Consider the following 25,194-nt stretch of genomic DNA (forward strand, 5'->3'; position numbering starts at 1 on the left):
ATCATGGATATACCCAGAGTCACACAGCTGGTAAGTCACACAGTTGAGATTTCAACCTAGACATGCCTTTCTCTAAAATCTAGGATTTATGCCTTTTCTGGACTTCACACTATCCATCTTGCTTTAGACTTTGTTATTTACTTTTCTGTCTCTGCTTCACGGTTTCTGAGAGTAATGTGACCACATCCTCTCATAGCTCCTATCAGGACATGGCCTTGCCCTCCAGACACTCTGCCCCTGTTTGCTGAGATGACTACATTTCCATGACAACATCAGAGGAGGAAGAAGGGCTCAGAGGCCCTGTGTGCTTTTCCTCCCCTGAGCATCACAGAATAAGAAGAGGTCCTCCTCAGCTCACTTCAGGCCAGAAGGGTCATTTGCAGCCTTGGGAGGAGTCACAGCCCCGGCTGACAGCCTCTCCCGGGTTACACACATGCAGGGGCAGAGGCTTCAGCCCAGGCCCCATTTCAGGAGTAAGCACCTGCCAAGTTGCTTAGAAGATGCTAGTCCTTCTGGCAAGGAAACTTGCTTGGCCCCTGTTCTCAGGGGCAGGATTCTTCTTGGCCAGTGACAGCCTGGGTGATTCAGAGGGTAGCCAGACATCCTCTAACTCCTGGAGTGGACACAGTGCACCAAAAAGCCTTCCCACCTGAGCCTGCCTTGGCTTTTCCCATTTTCCCCTGAGCAGGAAAAAAACAAACAAACAATGGAAACTCCCCATTTGTGCCTGTGGAGAGAGAGAGCTATGAATGAAACCTTTCTTTAGGGCTCACAAATCATTCACTCTGCCGTCATCAGAAAACCCAGAGGAGTGAAGAAAGCAGACTCGGCTCCTGCGGCCACCCTGAAGCCAAGGGCCCTCTGGAACAACAGAGGATGTGCTCGCCTCTTCTTCTGTGGGACCAGCCCCAGCCGTGAAAGCTAAGCAGCCTCTGCTCCCCTGCGCATGCTGTTTTGCACAGGGATTTGGAAGCAGTACTCCGCTTTCCTGGACTGATAGAGCAGGCAGCTGCCTGACGTGTATGGCTTGACAGCAGCTAGACATGACTTCCTTCCTCAAAATAGCTCCCTATGCCTGAATTTCCCCCATTAACATAATACCCTTGAGTCTCACAGAATTGTCCTTTAAGAGAACTGCGACAACAGTGCAAACTCCCCTAGAAGGCCGATTGTCCACTCAACAGGGATCAGCAAACTTTTTCTGAAAATGACCAGATGGTAGATATTTGGTTATGTGAGCCACACGGTCTCTGCTGCAACTGCAGTATTAGCTTCTGCAGAGGTAGCCCCATAGCAGCCCCAGATGGCATGGAAGTGAATGGGCATGGCTGTGCTCCAGGAAACTACCAAGCCTGTGGCAGGCTGGACTGGGCCCATTGCACAGGATCTGTCAGCCCTGCACGAGGCTGTAAGTCAGTGACCTTACCATCTCTCTACCCCCAGAGCCTCTCACACGAGGCATGCAGAATGAAGAGATTGCTGAAATGCTGTTTGTTGAAGTAGTTACCAGCTAACATCAGTCCAAGGGAGGCTGTTTGACAGCCAGCATTTCCAGAAGGAGCCTCGATATAGCAGGAAATAGTCAGAGGGCTGAGAACTGAGGAGGGTAGGGCTCTTAAATCAAATTTGCCAACTTAGCAACTTTAACTAAACAGATCTGTTGGTTATAGTCATAAATCTCCAGATTCCATACCTGGATGAGAGCATCATGGTCCCCATCTGGGGACCAGCAGAAAGAAAAGATTGGGAGCAAAGGAATCAAATAAGAAACCCTGGGCACAGTCACTCTTTGCAACTTTGGCATTTTTGTTATATCCCTGCCTCAGGAATGATGTTTGGTTTTGTCATTCCAGACAATGTGCCAGAGTCCTGTTGTTCTGGCTTAGGGGAACCATAAAGCCCTTTGGAAACAGCTTAGTTCTTCCATAAGCCAGGACTGCAAGGCAGCGTGCCACTGTCCTTCTTTCCCCCCTCTCTGCAGTTGCATCACTGTGGCAATCACAGCACCCAAGATCAGTCTATTGACCTCTTTCAAGATGGCAGAAGTGATGACTGTGAAGGTGAGAAATGATTTCAGTAAATGATCATTGCCGTCGTTTTCACTTGGCTGCTTTTTGGACTACCATACTGGTTTGGTAGAGCGCAGAGCAGCAAAGCCAGAGCTGTGTGTATTCATTGCAGTTCCAGACCTGCGGGGACCTTGTGTCTGTCAGGATAGGTAAGGTTCGGCCACAGTAACTTCAAATTTTCAGTTTCTTCACACAACCCATGTGTATTTCTCATGTTACGTGTCCAACATGGTTGTCAGGCAGGCTCTCATTAGTCGTTCAAGGACCCAGATAGTCCTGGCTTCACCATCACATGTGTCTTCTTGATCAAGGAAAGGGGCATGGCATATTACGCCCCGGATTCTAAAGCCTCTGCCCAGAAGTGTCATAATCTGTCACATTTCATTGACTGAACAAGTCACATGCTGCATGGAACTTCTAAGAGGGGGGTTAAGTGCCATTCTGCCATATGCCTGGAAGAATGACACAGTAGTGAGCTAGCCTAATGACTACTAGAGGACCTGAATAAAGGGTTGAGGCATCAGCTTGCGTGAGGAATCAAATATCCTCAGGCAAAGACACTTAGCTAGAAGCTGAGTACTGATTCAGCTTCAGGAACAGGAGTTAATATGAATATTCCAGAGGCAGCCCAGGAGAACAATGCTCATTAAGGAAAGGCAATTGCTGAAGGCCAAGTTGAAGTTGAAGGCTGAGGACTGAAGCAGGTATTAAAGAGAACTGAGGCTCCACAGTGGGAGAAGCATCAGACTGCCTTCTTCCAGGAAGAAGCAGCCTTAAAAAAAAAAAAGGCTGAGATAAATGCAATGTGGATATCGCTAGATTCAGTATAAAACCAAGGGTTAAGCACTGCAGTAGCTCTGAGAGTGGGTAAAACTACTGACGTGGAAAAGAGTGGACATATTCTAATGCAGAAGGAAATGGAGTGATGAGGGAGATGCTGGTATGTCTGCCCCATCCTGGTTTCTAAGTAAAGCCCTCCAGGCACTACAGTAGCCCTAGTGCCCAAGATAAAACAAAACGAACCAGGCCTCAGAGCAAGGCTAGTACAGTTGCGTAGGCTGAGCACAGCACGTCTTGAGTTGCTGCCAGCCACACTGTGATTTACGTGAATGGAGTGCCCAGGAGCTGACTGTGAGCAGTGTAAAGAATCCTGAGTGATAGCCCTGTCTCCACACCCTATAAAAGGCAAGAGTTAGACTCTCGCTCTTCACTTCCCACAGCTCCTGACCCCTTCAGCATCATTTCTTGTTTCTGGCCTTGCCCTCACCTTTTGACTCTGACAGCAGAGCTAGTTGTTCTGGTTTCAACGGTCAGGGTTTACCAGTGCTTCCCTTACTTGTTCCCAGAAGTGAGGTCACAAAGGGTGACTCCAAGGCCATGCAAAGTATGTCAGCCTAGAGAGAAGTAGAGGAAGCCCACTGTTTGCAAGCATGTGGACATCCCCAAATCAGGAGAGGCAAGGATGAGCCTGGAATTCCCATGAGCAGAGGACGCAGGGAATTAGGCTTTTTGTTCCTGTTATTGTCAGTCTCCTGGTTCACTGAGGCTGGTGTGGAAGATAACAGAGGTATCTTCAGTACCTACACAGTGCTCAGTATAAAGTAGGTCCTCATTAAATGTTGGTGGGAAAAAATCATGAATACATTAAAGAAAATTCAGCCTTCTTCTTTCCATAGTCATAAGAATGAAGAGAATTTGACAACAAAACATGCTACTGAAATGTGAAAAAGTCAACCAAGTAAAGTGGAGGGAGAGAAGGTGGGGTTTTTGTTTTTGTTTTTTTTCCTGTAGGAAACGAACGTACCATCTAGAACCGAACTGATACTTGGGAACGGTGTCTTCTAGATAAACCCTCACTTGTGAATTGGTCCTTACAATTTCAGTCCTAAGATGTTCAGGGATGGAGTGAGTTTCAGCTCTTTAAATGCTTGTAAAAACACCAGGCAGGTTTAGTGCTGTGTCTGGTATTAGCACAAAACATTGAAGGTATTATCACATTGAAAACTAGCACCAAACATCAACAGTGTTGCCATAACAATATTGAACAAATAGAAAATTCCCTAAGTCCTTGGTCATTTTGAGGGAAAGCAGTGTATTTACATACTTCTCCTTAGAGAAGCACAAATATAGGTGATAATTGACTGTGCAAGGGTGTGGAATAACCATTTTTCATTAAATCATGATGCACAGCAAGATAAATACTGAGACTGAAGCCAAGTCAATCTTAGGCCAACGTTTGCCTCTGAATGCATGTGTGACCTCCCCTCCCATTGTCCTTCCCCATTCTTCTTTCTGACAGAGACGTGTGTTGAAATATAGGTGTGGTGAAAACTTGACTCACATCAATAATGGTGCAAACTCAGCTCAGCATCAACAAGACTCTGGCTTCATAAATATCTGTCCTCAAATAAACAGAAAATCCCATCTAGAAACAAAAAAAGAAAGTAGGGAAGATGGTAAAGGACAGGACAGAGGGTGAAATCTGACTTGATTTATAGGACACTATTATCCAACAGCTTATTCTCTGCCAACATGTGTACTGGCCATCAAAAAACCCATGCTTAAAGAAGATTTTCATCAACGCATTTGCATAATGCCTTATTTACACGCATAGAATTCCACATTGCATTGCTTCTGACCAAGGGACTCAGTTCTTAGAGAACAAGATGTTGCATGGGGTCCATACCGTGAAATTCACTGGGCGCACCACATATCAGGGGCTTCCCTTGTGGCTCAAGTGGTAAAGAATCTGCCTGCAATGCGGGAGACCTAGGTTCGATGCCTGGGTTGAGAAGATCCCCTGGAGAAGGGAAAGGCTACTCACGCCAGTATTCTGGCCTAGAGAATTTCAGGGATTGTATAGTCCATGGGGTCACAGAGTCAGACACGACTGAGCGACGTTCACCACAGATCCCATCACCCAGGAGCAGCTGGCCTTGTAGAAGGCAGAATGGGCTGTGGAAGACTCAGTTACAGCCCAATTTGGGAGAATCACCTGAAGGTCAGAGTTCTAATTAATAGAATGCCGCATATGCTTTGAATCAGTTGCCAATACATTTCTCCCAAAGCCAGAACATATAGGTGCAGGATCAAGGGTAAAAGCGGGAGTGGCTTTTCTCACTATGTCACCGAATATCCACTCACAGCGTATTTGCTTTCCGTTCCTGCAACTCCGGGCTCTTCCATTTCTGAGGTCCAGTTTCATCCTGGAGAAAAGTTTCTGTCAGGTGACATGCAACTGCTGCCCTGATTTGAAAGCCATGGCTGCCAACCAGGGCTCCCCCTCCTGCTGAGCTTGCTAGGGGAGAAGGGGTTTCTGGACTGGTGGATCCTCATTATGTATTGAGGGACATCAAGTTCCTATTACATAAGACCCTTATCTAGAACTAAGGCATTCTCCAGGGTATTACATAGTACATCAGCTAGAGTCTGATTTTCGAAGTGGCTGTTTTATGTATGTGCATGCTAAGTAGCTTCAGTTGTGTTACTCTTTGCGACCCTATAGACTGTAGCCCACCAGGCTCCTCTGTCCATGGGATTCTCTAGGTCAGAATACTGGAGTGAGTTGCCATTTCCTCCTCCAGGGGAACCTCCTGACCCAGGGATCCAATCTGCATCTCTTATGTTTCCTGCAGTGGCAGACGAGTCCTTTACTGCTAGCGCCACCTGGGAAGTCCATATTACATAGTTCATGCTAAGTTGCTTTAGTCATGTCCAACTCTCTGCAACGCTATGGACTGTAGCCTACCAGGTTCCTCTGTCCATGGGATCCTCCAGGCAAGAATACTAGAGTGGGGTGCCATTCCCTTCTCCAGGGGCTTCCCAGCCCAGGGATCAAACCTAGGTTCTTTACCACTAGTGACACCTGGGAAAACCCATTACATGGTACACCCATGTCCAGTACTAAAAGGTAATGAACATGATATCATCTACAGCCAAACCAAGAAGCTATCATTTTTGTATGGAACTTTAAATATGTAGGAAAAGCGTGTACCTTAGCTGAATAGCCAAGAGAGTGATCTGTGCTCCAAAACTACCTTTCTATGTTCTGCTCATAATGTGAGGACTGACCCCTCTCTTTTGACAGTTGGCTCCTGGTTATGTTCTGCCAGTAGGGGGCACTAGCGAGATACCAAAAGGCTGGAATTGGGGTAGGGTGGAGACCTGCTGCTCCTACGAACTTTGCCTCACAAGGACCCTTCACCTTGGCATTGACGGGGTCCATCCGGTGTCAGAGTTGCTTAAAGCAGCTTCCTTGCACCCTCTTAGAAGTACAGGCATAACCAAGTCCCTTTCCTGGAGCATCTAGGTTTTGATAATCCCACCTCCTTCCTCCTCTGTTCCTCAACCCTGAGAGTAGTTGCTACTCTCAGCGTTAATGATGTTGATTACCTCGGTGGTCCCTTTTTTGCTCCCTCAGCCCTCTCACACCTGTGTGATCAATTCTCCATCTTCAATTCCTTCTGTTGAAATTTCAATTGTGGTTTTTGTTTTCCTGCATAGACCCTGACTGATACCCAGCCTTAGAATGACGTTCAAGATTAGGTGGCATTTCAGTTCTTATCCAATTTTTCAGAAAGATTCATTGGAACACTCAATCACAAAAAAGAGGGGGGGGGGGGGGGTTTTAAGTAAATTTAATATGGAATTAGTATTTTTCAAGACTACTATCCAAATAGGAATGGGGAGATTCTTGTGAATTCCTGCTGGAAAACAAATTCATTTTATTAAAAGGTTTTCCTCTTTGTATTTGGAGATTAAAGAAATGATAGAATTTATCATTCCACTAAACAAACAATTTCACTTATTTTTGATAAATTGCACTAAGTGTGGTTTAATTACTGTGTCCAGAATAGCATTTCACATCTGTGGCCCCAAAAGCTGTTACTGATGTGGACCTGCGGGACAAAGAAATAGAGCCCTCCTGTGGCCAATTTAAGTATTACAACCCTTGCTGTTCAACGTTGATGGTATTAACGTCTTGATCTTTCGTATTAACATTTCTGATCTTTGAACAGAAAAATATCATACAAATCCTGCCCTGCATTTCTAAAGAACAGAATAGAAGCCTACTATCCATGGAAATAATACCTGTGCTTCTTGGGACTACACAAATATAAAACATAAACTGTGTAATCAAGGCCATATTAAATGCTCAATTTTTAAAGGCGTAAGTAGAGGGAGTGAGAACAGATCCGGGAACAAAAGAGCTCCTTAGACCCTGTACATGGCAGAGGTCTTAACACAAATGCAGTGAATTACTTTGGAATTGGTTATACACACAAGTAGGTCTCCTGGGCACCACAGAGAAGAAAACTCAATAAATGCTGCAAGAGTTTTTGATGTGCAGGTGCAATATGATGAAATATGTACATTATTATCTTTTGCGGCAAAGACAAGGGAGCCCAGTGAAGAGGAGCGGTACAGACCTCTCAGGGCAAACTGGAGAGAGATGGAACACGGAAGGGGGGAGCATTTATGCTTTGCAGTTGGATGGCTGCAAATGGGTCCCAATGCCATTTTAGCACATCCTAGCTGTGTGACTTAGGGCAAGTTGTCCAACCTCTCTGATTCTCAGCTTCCCATCTGTAAAGTGGATGTAACAATATCCGCTTCAAGACCATGTATAGTGTCATGGGGCAGGAAATATGTTTCTGAGCCAAGCTCCCAGGCTTGAAATCCTGACCCTGCCACTTACTGTGTGACTTTAACCTCTCTGTGCCTAATCCATAAAACAGGACGAAGTAGTGCTGACCTTGCAGGGTTGTTTGAAGATTAGATGACTCAATATACACAAAACACTTAGATCAGGCATCGTGGATGAATTTTCCAATGTTACTATTTAAAGTAGCTTAGGATGTCTTCCACATGTTAAGCAGTATATGTTAGCCTTATTATTTGCTGTAAGTCATCATGGACAATTTACTTGTTATCTATTCCTTATCTGCTTCTTTCTCTATTAAGTAGAGTCAAGTGAAATTGCCATTTTTATAGGTGAAGAATACTTGAATGCAATATTTTCTTGGTTTGATGAAATACAGACCAGTGCTTATCACCAGGTCACATTCAGGGTTACTGGCAAGAGCTTAAGATGAAGGAATAAAGTAGGGCTTTCTGTCCACATTTATGCCACTGAGCCCAGAAGCCCCTTCCCCGCCGGTGATGACAAATCCCTTGAGCAGAATTAGTGGGGCTTAGTCCCCCCAGTTCCTCTGCTCATCCAGGAAAGGAGCAGGAAGCAATGATTGGGGTATCTGTACCAATTACAGTCTGGCTAGGAAAACAGAATCCATCCCAGGTAGTTTTTATAGAGGGTACTTAATATGGAGAACTAGTTACAAAGGTGTCAGAAAAGTTTAAAAGCCACATAGGAGGCACTGAAGCAACCCAGAGATGAGCAACCGTGGGGAGTAGCTACCGCTTTGACTGCTGGGGGGGAAAAGTGCAGAGGGGGCATCAGAGCCAGAGCAGGGCCCCTGGCAAGAGGGGGGCCACGAAGAGCTGCCCAGCCACTGCTAGAGCTGCCCCCACACAAAGCAGAGACGGGGAGGGACGTCTCTCTTCCTTCTGCTCCCTGGTCTGTGGCCAGTGCCTCCCTTGGGCTGAGCTCGTCCTTTTCTGTTGGAAAAGGGCATGGGGTTTGCAGGCATTAGCCCCTTGAATACAGAGAAGAGCAGGGTAAAAGTGAAATAGACTTGCCAGCAGAGAGGCAAACACCTGTCTGGAGAAGCAGAAGTTGAAAGGAAGAAGAAGGGGAAAGACTGGGAGGTGGCAGCAGAAGGACATAAAGTCCAGCTGCTGCCCTCTTGTTTCTGGCGCTTCAGCATCTTCTCAATCCAGCGGAGGTAGAATCCGGACACTTTGCTACTTTAGCCAGGCCCTTCCAAATAAAAACTGCGGGAACCACCAGAATCCATCTCTGGTGACTTGATAAGATGGGGAGGGGTGCAGGCGACTGGGCAGGAGCCATCTGGTTGACTTGTGACCTCCAGGCAGAGAGGTTTAAAGACCTGCACTGCGTTTTCTTGGCCTCCACCCTTTTCTCCTGATGCCAAGTCCAGCGGCCAGGGAAACAGACTTCAGGAAGAGAAGCCTCATCTTGGAAGTTGTCTCCTCTAAAAGTGCAGAAATAAGACAACAGGATACAATGTGGGTAGCCTGGATTGAATACTAGGACAGAAAGGGGCACTCATGGAGAAACTGGGTGAAGTCTTTATTTAGTCAATAGCTCCGACAAGTGTACTATGAATGGGCTTCCCCGGGGCACTAGTAGTAAAGAACCCATCTGCTAATGCAGGAGATATAAGAGACATGGATTCCATCCCTGGGCCAGGAAGATCCCCTGGAGGAGAGGATGGCAGCCCACTCCAGTATTCTTGCCTGGAGAATCCCATGGACAGAGGAGCCCGGCAGGATACAATTCATAGGGTCGCAAAGAGTCCGACACGACTGAAGCCACTTAGCACGCATGTACACGCTGTGAATATGTTACATGTTAACACTTTATGGACTGGGCAGGGTCGGGGGGAGGGGTTAGCAGAAACGAATACCTGCGTCCGGCGATTTGTTATGTAAGTAAACACTGACGTGTCCCCAGTCAGTAATGTCCTGTTAACAAAAGATGTATTTATAATATGTAACGTTCTGTACTATTTTCTCTTCTGTAGGTCTAAATTTATTTTAAAAGAAACCCCATGAGATTTCTGTGACCTCCTCCAGAAAGGCTTCTTCCTTTAGCTTCAGTGGGCAGCTTTGCCTGCCACAGCACCGCTGAAGCACCACCAAGGAGAAGATGCTTCCCCCACAAACCCACGAAACACCAGCACACACATCCAGGAGCGTGTCAGAAAGCTCATATCCAGAAAGACTTCTGCAGGACTTTTCATACTAGTGAAAAGCATGAATTCATAGCAGTAGCCTAAGTACAAGGAGCATGATTAACTCGTGTTGTGACCACAACCATGCTGTCATTCTCGTTGATGGGATTTGTGTTACACCCCCTTTAGTTAAGCCAATGAACTGGGTGATGTTCAACCTCAATGGACAAAGTGCGTGCTCCAAGTGAGTGTGTGTTAGTTACTCAGTGGTGTTCCAGTCTTTGCAACCCCGTGGACTGTAGCCTGCCAGACTCTTCTGTCCATGGGACTCTCCAGGCCAGAATACTGGAGTGAGTTGCCATTCCCTTCTCCAAGTTCTTAACCCAAGCCCAGTCATGGTACTGGGTTATCTACAAATGAACTGACCTTGTATAGACATATTCATCTTTTAAGGTCATTTGAATAACTTTTAGAAAAAGCAGATACAGCTATACACACGTGCACACACACACATACACACATGACCAGTTTAGGAAGCAGTCTGACTCAATAGCACAGAAGTGTGAGTTGATTTTTTTTTCCCAGCTTTTTTCCCATTGTCTTCTATCAAAGTCCCTGTTTTCCCACTGGGTGGTGGCCCCCTTTAAGGCATCTCAATCCAATCCTATAACTTCAAATTCACTTTCGGTAATTATAACAGTCTCATGTTAGTTGCCAAGACTTAGTTCTGTCCATTTAAAATTTTCAATATTGTATATTTAACTCAAAGTGGCCCCTCCCAGCATAGGTGGCTGTGGCTGGTTTTGATGGGGTCTTCTCCCCTCTGCCCTCTTTCTGATAGTTACTCTTCTGACATTGATCTGAGACTAGAGAGGTGGGGACTGGGGAAAGTCTCCCTTTGGGACTGGTTATGATAAAATATATTTACCCTCTTTCCTGGCCACTAATCTATCTTGTAAACTGTATATTCCACCGTGGTTGCAGATGGAAACTGTAACAGTAGCTAATAAAGAGACCCTTGATTCCATTGACTTCTGATCCATGAATATGAGCCCTGAATCTTCATCCCCCGATAGAATGTGCTCACTTCCTGGCAAGCCTGGGGGCCCCGGTCTGACGCACAGTCTGCAGCCCTAGTCCACGGGCTCAGGACATCTTCTGGGCCCCTCAGAGCCCAGCCAGGAGTGGTCTTTGGTCCTTCATCTCTGCGTGGCTGTGCTCTGCTCAGGCCAGGTGTACTAGGTCAGGAAGCTTTGGCACTGCTAACCAGGACAGGGAAGGTCACCCCTTCTTACAGAACTCACAATTCTGTAAGTAATTTGGGGGCGGGTTGCCATCTCTGATCTTTGTGGACAAGATCCAGCCATGCTCATCCTCGTCCCCCCGCCCCCCAGAAGAAGGCAGAGATGAGGAAATGGCCTCTCTGTCTTGTGTACCGCCTCGACCTCCAGCTTCCATCTCTCAACAGTATAAGACCTAACTCGGGTTAGCATTGCTTGCCCCTGGAACTACAGACTGTAACACCAAGAATGATCTCTTATTTAAACTTGGCCCTAGAAAATTTGGAGGTTTCTCATACCTTGAGACCATCTTCCCTGTGTGTAAGCTCCAGAGCAGAACAAGAGCTCAGTTAAAACATCCCAGACTCCTGGGCACATACACATAAACACATTCCTACTTGAAACAGCTGCTCAGTCCAGAGGACTGACCTCTAAGGCTCCAAGGACGTATCCTTTGAGATGCACAGTGGATACTATAGATCTGTCCCACCTTGACATTCCTTTGAACTTCGTGAATTCTTTTTTACTCTTTTAACACAGTACTGCCAGGGGACTTAAGAGGCAAAAATTGTCAGTGACTGTTTCAAAGCTCCATCCATACAAAAATCTGGAGGATGGGGCAGGTGCCTCCCCGTGGACCACTCTTTGAGGGAGAGCTGTCCATATCAAAGGAGCAAGTACTTGGCCAAACTCACCTCAAACCACAACTTCACACTGGCTGGCTGGAGTGTCCCCAGGGGACTTCCCTCATGTGTCTATTCAAAGGCCACTTGTATTGATGATTTAACAATGAACATCTCCCTGCTGCTTGCTTCTGAGCTTAGACTGTGTTGAAAGGGCATCGGTGCTCACTTCTTTCCCTTTGCATTGCTCTTCCGAGGGATGTAACCAGGATGGAGAAACGGGAGTCAAGAGGTAGAAGGGTTCTCTCTAAATAAATGTTTACAGCACTGCCTACATTTTGTTTTTAGAAGCATTGGCTGATGGCCTACTAAATGCCAAGTATAAAGTAAGTACTGAGAGATGAAGATGAGGGAGGCGTGGTCCTTGAGTTTCCAGTGCTCAGAGGCTGGCAGGGGAGACAGCCAACTGTGAGTGCGAGGGTAATGTGTGCCAAGGGGAGGGACTCATCTGTTGTTCTGGGTGCCAAGGTAAGGTTACAGAGAGGGAGTGACCCAGGAGCTGGGTCTAGAAGGGTAAGAAGCTGAGGGTGGAGGTGGAGGGAGGCTGCAGCTAAACAAGAACTGGAGAGGTCAGAGCTTGTGGCCTGCCTAGTGCTGGGCCTGTCAGCGGTGCCAGCGCCCAGAGTGCAGGCTTTGAGGGTGGTTTCCCTGGTAACCACACGTCAGTAGATCCTGAAGGATACCCCTGCTGTCTTGTGTCCAGGAGTGTGATTAAAACACTGCAGGATTTGGGAACAGAATTGCCTGCAGCAAGTCTTTGGAGCTAGTATTTTCACTAAGCACTTACTCATAAGCCACGGAGTCCACTGAGCAGGCTACCTGCAGCAAACCTCACTGAATCTTTACAACCCACCCCACGAGCTGGTATGATGTGCCTATACCCTATTTTGCAGAGGAGGAGATAGGTTTAGCAATATCAATGATTCTTTTTGAAAAAGCACATAGCAAATAAGCAACAGAGCCAGGTTTTGAGCTCCGGTGACTATGACTCCAAATCTCCTGTTCTTAACCCTCTCTCCTTCCTAAGAGGAACTTAGGAATCTCCTTCCTAAGATTCAGAATGTTCACAATGGAGTCCCTCCATGTGCTGGGTTCAGGGTATATAATACAGACCATGAGACCCAGTGCTTGCCCTCGAGGCGTGTGCACCCTATGGAATGAAAAAGAGGTGAGCAGCCAGTCGCAGCCCACAGTGACAAGCGTCATGATATGTACACACAGTCTTAAAAAGTAAAAAGATGGGGCAGCCACCCAGCAGAGAGTTCCAGTGATGAGTCCGTGTGTGTGATTTATCTCAGTTTTAGAGCCCAAATGGTACGTTAGAGTCTCCAGTTTAGTTCAGTTGCTCAGTCGTGTCCGACTCTTTGCAACCCCATGGACTACAGCACCCAGGGATCGAACCCAAGTGTCTCTCGTTGTAGGCAGATTCTTTACCAGCTGAGCCACAAGGGAAGCCCTTAGTGACTCCAGGACTCCGACTAATCAGGATCAGGTAATTTTACCCAATATCACACGAGGGATTAATCACCTTAGGCTTGGATGAGAAGCGTCTCTCCTAAGAAACAGGAAGATTAAAGTTTTTAATTTGGGAGAATGACAGGAACTTATCGCACATCAGCAGGAGGTCTCCAGGAAGGAGATGTGGACCCCCTTAAGGGAGAGCTCCCACTTTGCCAGGCTCCCCCATTTCTATTCCTCTTTCTGGTCCCTGCTGCAAATGACTGTTTAAAGACAGTCAGGGCTGATTAAGACTGTAGTATAAGAGAAAAACAGTTATGTTCCACCTTGTAAAGTTAACTAGACAGAGCAGGGAATCTGATATTGAAAGGCAGATGTAGCCTGTCATCAGAGCTTCATTCACCTTTGCATTCAAGATTTTGCCCTCAAATCAGGATTTTGATTATCTTGTCAAGATCTTACCTAGAGCTGTTAGTTTTGTTTGGTTCAGCTATTTTAGGATAGAATGCTTTACTGAGCTTTACTGAGTGCAGAAGAAAGCTGAGAGTTACAAGAAAAAAAGCCTCACTCTTGACTCTTAGAAAACCTCATTCATTCAACAGATTCAGAATGTTCACAATGGAGTCCCTCCATGTGCTGGGTTCAGGGTATATAATACAGACCATGAGACCCAGTGCTTGCCCTCGAGGTGTGTGCACCCTATGGAATGAAAAACAGCTGAGCAGCCAATCGCAGCCCACAGTGACAAGAGCCGTGATATGTACATACAGTCTTAAAAAGTAGAAAGATGGGGCAGCCACCCAGCAGAGAATGAAGCTGAAGAAAAGTCATGGAAGGCTGCTTGGAAGAGGTGAAATCTGAGTCTTGAAAGATCAATCTTCAGGAGCATTTAACTCATGTTTTAAAGTCAAATCCTCACTTAAAACCAATGAACCAAATCATGAGGTCATGCACTCACTGGGCAATAAAAACATATGCAATATTGACACCCCACCATCCATATTGTGGGAAAATTCACTTCCAGAGCAAAGATCAAAAGGAACAGTCACTACAGCAGAACACACAATAAAAGATACCCTCATACTAGCTGATGAACAAAGTTTAAAATCAGAGGTCTTTTCTAGGACAGCAGTAATTTCAAAGTTAGACGCTAGGTGGTGATCTTAGCACAGTTTGCTGTCCTTGACATTGCCTGGAGAGAGCCAGTTAGGGAAGGTTCACCCTTTCCAGGAAAAACAAAACTCTGAATACAGCCATCATGAAAGTGAGTTGATTGAAAGGGATAATGGCTTTCATGGTATCTTTTCCCTATTATGAACAATATATATCTTCAGTTTACAGCAAATGTTTTCTTGTAGACAGTCACATCTACAGTGATGTGGACCACCGGAAGGACACTCTCCCAGGCCCCTTCAGCCAAGTTGTTTTGTAAAGGTAGCAATGCCTTTGGACAATGGAGTCAGGAGTTCATATTCAAGAGTCTCCCCAGGCAACCTTAACCTTTCACTCAACTTCATAGTCTCTAAGGAGAGGCTTGCAACCTGGAAGAAGTTGTTAAAAAAGTCAACACCCAAATCACTAGATCTGAGCCTTGGTACGGAATGCCTGCCTCCCTCTCTGTTAATAGACCAATGCTGTATTAGAGGATTAGAGGTACTATGGAAAGCACGTTAAGCTCCTTGAATTAAAGGAATTATGAGAATACCAGATGTTAGCAATAAGTCTCAAAGATGACAAAGATAAGGGGAAACTTTAACTCTTAGAGCTGTAAAATAGCAAGAATTTGATATCACAGGCAAAAAAGAAAAATGAAGGAGTTACAACCGAAAGTATTTTAGGCAAACAGGTAAATTATGGGGGAGAGGAATGTAGATTTCATTTATTATATGCAAAAGGAGTGGAAAAAAGTTTTTGATATTGAACACCAGAAGTCAGCAGGACACTAGGCAGAGAATAAAAAAGGAAAAAGATGATTTATTGTTGATAATCTTTTAAGCAAGCAGGTTATTTGTATCTGGTTGCCAAGCGCTGACCTAAGAACTTGACCCATGCTAAGGTTTCACTGGTCTGTGAAGAAAAGGGGAAAAGAAGGATACTGTAAAAATTTTTTCAATAAGTTAAATATGTTAAATTCTTTAAAATTTGCTTTTATCCTTAGATGAGATTTCTACCTTTCTAAAATTTAAGAAAAGCCTTCCTGCTGTGAAGTGGTCACCACAGTGCTGTCTGTGTGTCATTTTGCTGTTTTGTTGTGAGTCCTGACACCTCCAATCCGTGGCACCATTGTGTGGGTCCTGAAATGTGTTTTTTGGATATTGACACTGGTGTAAGGAATCCAGAAGTCTGAAAACTACAGTATCAACAACCCATTTAAGAAAGCAATAGTCAGCCAGGTGTTAATCACTTACTCATTCAACAAGTTTTTGCTGAACCCCTCCCGTGGGCCAGGCCCTTCTGTTGGGTCATGGGTAGTGATCCATGAGCCAGATGACCCCATCCGTCTCTGACACCCACCGTGCAGGAGTGGGTGAGGCGTGAAGAGTCTGGTGCGAGGGGTTATATTTAGGATGGTGGCCTTTTAGTCATGTAGTTGCACAGGGAAGAATTTTTAACATCTTACATAAAATTGAGCACTGTATTTCATTAAAGCTAGCTTGGAGTGTTTCTTTCCTGTAACAGTAGGGTAAGTGAATGTTACTAGTGAGTTCCTTAAGAAGTATCTCCATCTCCACTCTGAGAGTTGCCATGCTCTCTCTCCAATTCTGCCTGCTTCCTGTGCAGAGTGTGCCCTAAAGGAATCCGACTGAAGACAGAGCCCCAGAGGTTCTCATCCTGAGTATCCATATCTATCCTGAAAAGGTAGACTAGGAAGGTATGGGCATGGACAAGATATTTCTGTCCGTGTCATGGCAAAAAGAAAAGTCTGTGTAAGGGATCCATGGCTACTCCATTTCTGATATGTACAGGCATCCCTGAAGGACATTTTGAGACTCTTGGGAACATTGACTTATATTTGGAATTCATCCCAGCTACAGTCTGGGTCTCCAGCCCTCAATGGTCAAATCAGCAGGAGGATTTTAGATGGAGGTGATTGAAAGAGCCTGATAGTGAGTACACTGGTTTCCATGGTGACATGCTGAGTACTTACTGCTCCTTAAAGACCAGCAACATGAATAATTTAAATTATTTATTAAGGACTGCCTAGCCTAGAATATAGGGATCTGAGTTAAGAAAAAATTTAAAGCCTCTGCTTCAGGAACAAAAGTGATAAATAAAGATACCTAAAAGGAGGCTTAAAAGTAATATTTGGGAGTGATTTTCTTTATAGAAAAGTCAAAACATACAGAGATTGGCTATAAACATTTACATATCAGAGAATTGTTTCAATGCATTACCTTGAGCTTTACAAGGTTTTCAGGCCCTTTAGGGAAATGTTTCAGTACAGGTACAACCTTACAAATTATTTTACTACCACTTAGTTCCCTTAACTATGCACCTGTGGGTCTTACTTTACATTTTTAATTCACTTGGAATTATTATATCTACAATATACCTTTCAGTCCAAATCTGGCCAGTTTGGGCCCCTTCAAACCAGTGTGGCTGCCAGCACCATGGGTGGTGTCTGGTGAGTGCCCTCACCGTTGCACGGCATCTGCAGACTTGGTCCAGAGGTGTCTTTCCTGTATCTCTCGACACTCTGGCTGGATCTCATAGGTTCACTTAGCGCGCATCTTTATTCCCAACTGTGAAGAAGCCACAATGCTTCAGGCACCTGACTAGGTGACCAGGATTCCCACCCTGCTCATCCACCTGTGGCCACCTGGTCTCTGCACTGCTCTTCTGGCTGGGCTTTTCCATGGATAGAAGTGTGTGCTCAGTCGTGTCTGACTCTCAGCAACCCCATGAACTGTAGCCCACCAGGCTCCTCTGTCCATGGAATTTTCCAGGTAAGAATACTGGAGTGGGTTGCCATTCCCTTCTCTAGAGGATCTTCCTGACCCAGGGACTGAACCCACATCTCTTGCATCTCATGCATTAGCAAGCAGATTCTTTACCAACTGCGCCACTTGGGAAGCCCATGGATAGATCTCCCACAAATACCCCTCTTTCAATGATCTCTCCAACAGGCAACTTTCTTGAGGCCAGCCCTGTATGGTAAGGCCTTGGATCACCCTCTTTGAGGACCACCCTTGAGACAGCCTAACCAGACACCGACTGGCTCAGCAGGAGGGCCTGGATCAGAATCACCTTCCACTTTCATTGCTTCCTGCCTTCCTCCCTCCCTCCCTTCTTTTGTAAATTCCACATTCGATCTCAAATCCAAATCCTCAGCTCATGATGTCTCATCACCATCTATCTATGCAAGGCTTGTTTCCATACTTTTCTGGTATGTACAAAATTATGTATTGCCCGTGGGAAAAAAAATACTGTTGTCTCTTATGCAGGTATTTTCAGTGTACACAAATTTGTGTACACAAATTCAACTTGTACATGTATTTGTGTCTTCAACGTACACAAATCGTATTGCACTGTACACCTCAGTCTGTTTCACTTTTTCTCTCAGCATCAAAGTTCTCTTTATGTTGCTAATCATATACGAAGCCTTGGCTAACCGCTGCTTACTCCCTAGAGAATATCCACTACAAACGCTTCTCCATTCTCCTAGTGAGGGACCCCAGATGACCTCTACCTGAAGGTGAGAAAATGAACATCTTTATATACATCTCCTAAGGACCTTTGTCAGCAGGATGACAGGCTTTCCCAGCAGGATGGCTGGGTCATCTGATATACTAGTCTTAACTTGACCAAATAGGGCAGGCGGCTAGCCAACCTGACTGCCAGTCTACAGGGCCACCAGCAGGGAATAAAGATCTTTACATCCCCACCTCTCCACAACACTCAGTGTGAGCTCCCACTTCATAAATCGTGCTAATCTGATTTGAGTAAAGTGAGAGATTTTGTTTTAATTTCCATTTTTTTGCAAACCTCAGTGACTCTGACCACCTCATCACAGACTGGATATCATTTTATGCTTTTTCTTCTTTATATATCAAGTATTTTTTCCCTTTGATTTTCTTTTTTTTTAAATCTTCATTTATTTATTTTGGCTACTCTTGGGTCTTGGTTGCAGCTCTCAAGATCTTCATTGCAATATGTGGATTTCTTAGTTGCAATATACAGGATCTAGCTCCCCAAGCAGGGATCCAACCTGGGTCCCTTGCATTGGGAGCACTAAGCTTTACCCACTGGACCATCAGTAAAGTCCCTGACTGAATTTCTATTAGAATTAACAAATTCCCCACCTGTTCTCCATCTCTTACCTCTGTCCATGGTTATTTTCATTGAACAGAAAAACTTCTTCTTGGGGTAATCAAATCCATCCATGGTTTGGTTTGTACTCATAGATTGTATTTTGGGAATTTTCTTTAAGAATTTTGTTCCCATTTCTGAGTCACAAAAATATTTTCCAATGTATCTTCTATTAACTTTCTGTTTTGCCTTCATATATTTAGGTCTTAAACTAGCTAGAGTCCATCCATGTATGTGGTGTTAGACAGGAATGCAGCTCTGTCTCAGAGCCTCAAGTTGTGTTTCACTGGTCTATTTGTACTTTTATCAGATGTGTGCTGTTTTTATAACTATGACTTTGTGGTAAAGCAATCCCTTATTTCCCCACCCTTTGCTCTTCTTTTTCAAAGTTGACTTGGTTACTCACGAATCCTTAAACTTCCTTATCAAATTTGCTTTGAATTATTGGATTTCTAAAAGGAAAATCTAGCTGGGATTTCATTGGGATCTCATTGAATTTATAGTTTTCTTTGCTGAGAACGGACATCTTTATTATATTAAGTTATCCCATTCAAGGGTATGGAACAACTATTCATTTACTCTTGTCATATTTATATATCTTAATAGAATTTCATATTTTCTCCACTGAGACTCTAAGTATATGTTTCTTCATCAAATTGTTTCAGTAACTGTTGCTTAATAATACTTCCAAATTTCTAGTAAGTCTAGTTTCCCCTTGTTATCTTATTTTTTTCTCTTCAGAATATTCCAAGCCCAGTCCTTTTTTTTTTTTTTAAACTTATGTATATAACACTCTCACTTCACTTTGGGGCTTCCCTGTTGGCTCAGACAGTAAAGAATCTGCCTGCAATGCAGGAGACCCAGGTTCAATCCCTGGTTCAGGAAGATCCCCTGGAGGAGGGAATGGCAACCCACTCCAGTATTCTTGCCTGGAGAATCCCTTGAACAGAGGAACCTGGCAGAATACAGTCCATGGGACTGCAAAGAGTCAGACACAACTAAACAACTAACACTTTCACTCTGCACATTTATTTTTACAGCTTGATGAATATTCTGTAAGATGAATATTACATACTTGTATACCAGAGAGATCACTAAATGTTCTTTGATAAAGTAATCCCTAGGTATTTTACCATTTTTGTTTTTGTTTTGAAGTGTATCCTAGTTTTTAAAATATGTTTAATAAATAGTTGCTACTGCTGTAGAGAAATGCTACTGATTTTTTAAGTTGTATCTGACAACATTGTTGAACTTTTACTCATTCTAATAGATGGCTGATTATTCCAATAGTTTTCTATTAATATATAGATGATCTTGTTTATGGCAAATGACAATTATTTTGTTTCCCTCCAAATCCTTTGGCCTTTGATTCAATTTCTTTCCTTACAGTGCATTGCCCAGGACCTCCAATATTAGGTTAAGCAATAATAATGAGAGCGAGCATCCTGTGTTGTTCTTAGTCTTAGAAGGAATTCCTCTAGAATTTCTCTACCAAGCATAGTGTTTTCTGTAGATACTTAGCATATGACCTTTATAAAATCAAGATATTTCCTTCCAGATCTGATTTTCTAAGAATTTTTATTTTTAAGCATACATAATTATTAAAATTTAATGGTGCTTTTTCTGGTCCTGCTGCAATAATTGTATAGTTTTTCTCTTGTAGTCTATTGATGTGGTAAGTTACAGTGATTGATTTTCTGATTTTGAATCATCCTTGCTTTCCTGGAGACAAAACTTTCTTAATAGTGTCTTATCATTGTCATAGTATAGATGATGATAACATAGTTATATTGGCCTCACTAATATTTTAAAGATTTTTTTAAAAAAAGAAGCTTTGGGTTCACAGAAAAGCTGAGCAGAAAATACAGAGTTTTTCCCACATAGTCTCACCTCCACACATGCATAGCCTCCTCCACCAGTAACATCGCCGACCAGAGTGGGACATTCGCTGATGTCCCACACTGATGAACACACACTGACAGATCTTAATCACTCAAGGGTCATCATTTACATTCTGTTTCAACCTTGGCTTTGTACCTTCTATGGATTTGGAGAAATGCATAATGATATGTATCCGTCATTATAGTATCATATGGGGAATATCTGTTGTCCTAAAAATCTTCAGTGCTCTGCCTGTTTATCTCGCTTACTCCACTATAACCTCTGGCAACCACTGATCCTTTTGCTGTCTCATGGTTTTGCCTTTTCTGGAATGTCATAGAGTCAGATCATATAGTATGGAAATTTCTCAAACTGGCATCTTTAGTTAGCGATACACATTTAACAGAGAGATGGAGCCAAAGCAAAAATAGCACCCAGGTGTGGATGTGACTGGTGTTGGAAGTAAAGTCCAATGCTGTAAAGAACAATATTGCATAGAAACCTGGACTGTTAGGTTCATGAATCAAGGTAAATTGGAAGTGGTCAAACAGGAGATGGCAAGAGTGAACATTGACATTTTAGGAATCAGTGAACTGAAATGGACCGGAATGGGTGAATTTAACTTCAGTTCAGTCGCTCAGTCATGTCCGACTCTTTGTGACCCCATGAATCGCAGCGCGCCAGGCCTCCCTGTCCATCACCAACTCCCAGAGTTCACTCAGACTCACGTCCATCGAGTCAGTGATGCCATCCAGCCATCTCATCCTCTGTCATCCCCTTCTCCTCCTGCCCCCAATCCTTCCCAGCATCAGAGTCTTTTCCAATGAGTCAACTCTTCGCATGAGGTGGCCAAAGTACTGCAGTTTCAGCTTTAGCATCATTCCTTCCAAAGAAATCCCAGGGCTGATCTCCTTCAGAATGGATTGCTTGGATCTCCTTGCAGTCCAAAGGACTCTCAAGAGTCTTCTCCAACACCACAGTTCAAAAGCATCAATTTTTTGGTGCTCAGCTTTCTTCACAGTCCAACTCTCACATCCATACATGACCACAGGAAAAACCATAGCCTTAGCTAGACAGACCTTTGTTGGCAAAGTAATGTCTCTGCTTTTAAATATGCTATCTAGGTTGGTCATAACTTTCCTTCCGAGGAGTAAGCATCTTATAATTTCAAGGCTGCAGTCAACGATCATTATATCTACTACTATGGGCGAAAATCCCTTAGCAGAAATGGAGTAGCCATCATAGTCAACAAAAGAGTCCAAAATGCAGTACTTGGGTGCATCTCAAAAACAACAGAATTATTTCTGTTCATATCCAAGGCAAACCATTCAATATCAAATCCACTATGCCCTGACCAGTAATGCTGAAGAAGCTGAAGTTGAATGGTTCTATGAAGATCTATAAGACCTTCTAGAACTAACACCCAAAAAAGATGTCCTTTTCATTATGGGGAACTGGAATGCATAAGTAGGAAGTCAAGAAACACCTGGAATAACAGGCAAATTTGGCTTTGGACTACATAAGGAAGCAGGTCAAAGGCTAACAGAGTTTTGCCAAGAGATTGCACTGGTCATAGCAAACACCCTATTCCAACAACACAAGAGAAGACTCCTCACATGGACATCACTAGATGGTCAATACTGAAATCAGATTGATAATGTTTGCAGCCAAAGATGGAGAAGTTCTATGCAGTCAGGAAACAGACCAGAAGCTGACTGTGGCTCAGATTATGAACTCCTTATTGCCAAATTCAGACTTAAAGAAAGTAGGGAAAACCACTAGACCATTCAGGTATGACCTAAATCAAATCCCTTATGATTATACAGTGGAAGTGACAAATATATTCAAGGGAATAGATCTTATAGACAAAGTGCCTGAAGAATTATGGATGGAGGTTCGTGACATTGTACAGGAGGCAGGGATCAAGACCACTCCTAAGAAAAAGAAATGCAAAAATGCAAAATGTTTGTCTGAGGCGGCCTTACAAATAGCTGAGAAAAGAAGAGACGCTAAAGGCAAAGGAGAAAAGGAAAGATATACCCATTTGAATGCAGAGTTCCAAAGACTAGCAAGGAGAGATAAGAAAGCCTCCCTCAGTGATCAGTGCAAAGAAATAGAGGAAAACAATAGAATGGGAAAGACTAGCGATCTCTTCAAGAAAATTAGAGATACCAAGGGAATATTTCATGCAAAGATGGGCACAATAAAGGACAGAAATTGTATAGACCTAACAGAAGCAGAATATATTAAGAAGAGGTGGCAAGAATACACAGAAAAACTATACAAAAAAGATCTTCATGACCCAGATAGTCATGATGGTGTGATCACTCACCTAGAGACAGACATCCTGGAATGTGAAGTCAAGTGGGCCTTAGAAAGCATCACTATGAACAAAACTAGTGGAAGTGATGGAATTCCAGTTGAGCTGTTTCAAATCCTGAAAGATGATGCTGTGAAAGTGCTACACTCAATATGCCAGCAAATTTGGAAAACTGAGCAGTGGCCACAGGACTGGAAAAGGTCAGTTTTCATTCCAATCCCAAAGAAAGTCAATGCCAAAGAATGCTCAAACTACCTCACAATTGCACTCACACCCACTCCAGTACTCTTGCCTGGAAAATCCCATGGACGGAGGAGCCTGGTAGGCTGCAGTCCATGGGGTCGCTAAGAGTTGGGCACGACTGAGCGACTTCACTTTCACTTTTCACTTTCATGCATTGGAGAAGGAAATGGCAATCCACTCCAGTGTTCTTGCCTGGAGAATCCCAGGGACGGGGGAGCCTGGTGGGCTGCCATCTATGGGGTCGCACAGAGTTGGACACGACTGAAGCGACTTAGCAGCAGCAGCAGCAACTAGCAAAATAATGCTCAAAATCCTCCAAGTCAAGCTTCATCAGTATGTGAACTGTGAACTTTCAGATATTCAAGTTGGATTTCGAAAAGGCAGAGGAACCAGAGATCAAGTTGCCAATATCCGCTGGATCATGGAAAAAGCAAGAGAATTCCAGAAGAACATCTACTTTTGCTTTATTGACTACACCAAAGCCTTTGACTGTGTGGATCACAGCAAACCATGGAAAATTCTGAAAGAGATGGGAATACCAGACCACCTGACCTGCCTCCTGAGAAATCTGAATGCAGGTCAAGAAGCAACAGTTAGAACTGGACATGGAACAATAGACTGGTTCCAAATCGGAAAAGGAGTATGTCAAAGCTGTATATTATCACCCTGCTTATTTAACTTATATGCAGAGTACATCATGAGGAATACCGGGCTGGATAAAGCACAAGCTGGAATCAAGATTGCTGGGAGAAATATCAATAACCTCAGATATGCAGATGACACCATCCTTATGGCAGAAAGTGAAGAACTAAAGAGCCTCTTGATGAAAGTGAAAGAGGAGAGTGAAAAAGTTGGCTTAAACTCAATATTCAGAAAACTAAGATCATGGCATCTGGTCCCATCACTTTATGGGAAATAGATGGGGAAAAAGTGGAAACAGTGACAGACTTTATTTTCTTGGGCTCCAAAATCACTGCAGATGGTGACTGCATTTTAATGAAATTAAAAGATGCTTGCTCCTTGGAAGAAAAGCTATGAGCAACCTAGAAAGCATGTTAAAAAGCAGAGACATCGCTTTACTGACAAAGGTCTGTATAGTTAAAGCTATGGTTTTTCCAGTAGTCATGCATGGATGTGAGTTGAACCATAAAGAAGCACACAGAGGCCTGTGTTTTTTAGCTTCTCTAGTCCTGAAGTACTAGAGTGCTGAAGTGCTGAAGAAATGATGCTTTTGAACTGTGGTTCTGGAGAGTCCCTTGGACAGTAAGGAGGTCAAACCAGTCTATCCTAAATGAAATCAACCATGAATATTCATTGGAAGGACTGATGTTCTAGCTGAAATTCCAATACTTTGGCCACCTTATGCAAAGAACTGACTCATTTGAAAAGGTCCTGATGCTGGGAGAGATTGAGGGCAGGAGAAGTGGATGACAGAGGATGAGATGGTTGGATGGCATCACTGACTCAATGGACATGAGTCTGAGTATGCTCTGGGAGTTGGTGATGGACACGGAAGCCTGGCATGCTGCAGTCCATGGCGTCACAAAGAGTCAGACACGACTGAGCAACTGAACTGACGGACACATTTAACATTCCTCCATGTCTTTTCATGGCTCAATAGTTTCTTTTTAGTGTTAAATAATATTCCATTTTCTGGATGTATCAAAGTTTATTTATTCATTTATATTTTGAAGGACATTTTGGCTACTTCCAAGTTTTGGCCATTGTGAATGAAGTTGCTGAAAAAAATCTTTGTGCAGGTCTTCATGTTAACATAAGTTTTCAACTCCTTTTGGTAAATACCCAAAAGTACAAACTTTTGGGTAAGAGTATATTTAGATTGTAATAAACCACGAAGCTATTTTTTAAGGTGGCCGTAGTATTTTACATGTTCACCAGCAACAAATGAGAGCTCCTATTGCCACAAATATTCACCAGTATTTGATGTTGTCAGTGTCCTAGATTTTGGCCATTCTAATAGGGACATAGTGAAAATATCTTTTTTTAACAAAGGAAATAACACTATAACATTACTCACCTACTGAAAATGTTCTACTATTTTCCCATCACAATTACATCCCAGCTCCTTATCATAGGCTATTAGGAAAGTGACCATATAATTTATCTATTGAA

General features: G+C 43.7%; 1 pseudogene; it reads left to right on the top strand.

The window, feature by feature from the left end:
• The first annotated feature begins 1,324 nt into the window (after positions 1 to 1,324).
• LOC128049512 (mitochondrial-processing peptidase subunit beta-like) overlaps positions 1,325 to 25,194 on the top strand; it is a 70,058-nt pseudogene continuing 46,188 nt past the window's right edge.

This window comes from Budorcas taxicolor, chromosome 6 (assembly GCF_023091745.1).
Source record: "Budorcas taxicolor isolate Tak-1 chromosome 6, Takin1.1, whole genome shotgun sequence".
NCBI classification, from domain to species: Eukaryota; Metazoa; Chordata; class Mammalia; order Artiodactyla; family Bovidae; genus Budorcas; species Budorcas taxicolor.